The following is a 2,012-nucleotide window of genomic DNA, read 5'->3' on the forward strand; positions in this document are numbered from 1 at the left end:
ACACGTGGGAGATATAGCCGCATCGAGGGCGTTACACTACATCACTGTGAGGGGTATAACTTGCATGTTTCACTTACACTCATAATTGTTGCTTCCTCTTATGCCAAGTCTATCAACTTATATTTCGAGCAGTCTTAACCACATCAAGCATTGGCGCCTAGATTAAATCATAATCAATCTAGAGACCACACACAAAGGGATGAGAGAAAGAGAGATGGGAATTCAAGGTATAAAAGGTGCCCGCTCCAATAAAAAGAGTGCACGTTATGAAAGTTTCGGGCAATGGAAAATGAAGGTTCTTGAGTCATTATATAACTTTCATGTTTCACTCACACTTGTTAGTTTACAATTGTTGTTTCCTCTTATGCCAACTATATCAATTTATATTTCAAGTGGCCTTAACCTTGGCGCGTAGATTAAATCGTACTCTGTCTATCTCTAGACCATCACAAACACATGTGGAGAGAGATAGAGATGGGATAGTGACGTGAAAAGAGAGAAAGGTCAGGAGTTAATGGTATAAAATGTGTCCACTGCAATAAAAAGAGTGCACATACATGTTGTGCAAGGTTTAGGCAATTGAAAATAAAGGTTCTCTCATTATAAAGGTATCGTTGTGAGTGGATGGCGGCGGCGGTGGATCCGGAGGGCCAGCTCCTTGCGATGGTCCTCCGCCGCTCCTTCATGGTAGTGGAGACTAATGTGTGGCGGCTTCGCCAAAAAAATGCCAAATCCCTCTGGCTTGTCACCGAGGAGTTAAAGCACGAGGCTAGGGCGAAGGTGGTGGCGAAAGTGAAGGCAGCCCGGATAGCAAAGGCGAATGAGCGTGCAGCTCCGACGAGGAGTCTAGCCTCCCGGACGGCTCCCACCGCTCTAGCTCCGACGACGACGACGACTCTCCTACCGCTGATGCCAACGCAGACACAGTCGTAGTGGTGACAACAACGGGGATGGGCCGGCGGGGAAATGGTAATTTCGTTCGTCCTTCTCCGTCCTTGTTTGGCTATTTAAGTTTAGATCCTAGGCCGTTCGGCGATGAACTGTTTGTTTTTTGGTCCGGTGAACTGCGATGTATAGATTCTCCTATGCAATTTCGTTGATCTATGTCCGTTTGTTGCTTTCTTACGCCTGTCTATGTAGTTTTGTTTGTCTATGTAGTTTTGTTCATACGTTGCATAGATAACATGGATTTGGGTGCCGGATTTGAGATACCCGGCTGTGGACGCGTGCCTTTGAGGGGTGACCTGTCCCTATCCGCGGGCGCGTCCAGGGTGTACGCGGACGTATTGGGAGCCAAACTTGCTATATCCAGTTGTAGATGCTCTTATATTGGATAAAGAAGTTTTAAACCACGTAACTAGTAATAGCCAAGATAATTCCAAATAGTACTCTCTTCCGTACAAGTATAGTAGTGTGCATTTAGCCAGACTGCCAGAGAGCAACTAGCATCCTCCACCACATATATGACGATCTCATCCCAAAATGTTATCACATATGACGATCTCATCCCAAAATGTTATCTTCTTCACAGTTCATGGTCATTCTCTTTCTCGTTGCAACTCCGTACTCACCATCGGAAGCTCCAGCCGGCAGCACCACTTTTGTCCTTGAGTCACTCCATGCCTCCCAAGTCAACTGTTAAATTGAGGAGCTTTTGTATTTAGGTTGCCACTGTCCAGCCTGAGTCTGACATGATGCGGTATGGGACGGTGGGCTTGGACGATGGCGACTAGGCCGCGGCCAGCGGTTGCAGTGGCAGGGACCAGTGCGGCCAAGGACCAGACTGGTTGTCGTGTCAGGATTCTCTGCTACGATTATACAATGTCTAAGGCCAACTCCACCGCGCGACCCTATTCTGTCCGGCTCCGCCCGTTTGGGGTAAAAGGGACAAAAAAGACGGCCCAGCGCACGGCCTCAAACGGACAAATGTCCGGATTCCGTCCGTTTTCGACCCATCCCAGGCCCAAACTTGCGCTCGGTTTGGGATGAAACGGACGCGCGCGGACGACCGC

The sequence above is a fragment of the Triticum dicoccoides genome, chromosome 2B (genome assembly GCF_002162155.2).
Source record: "Triticum dicoccoides isolate Atlit2015 ecotype Zavitan chromosome 2B, WEW_v2.0, whole genome shotgun sequence".
NCBI lineage: Eukaryota > Viridiplantae > Streptophyta > Magnoliopsida > Poales > Poaceae > Triticum > Triticum dicoccoides.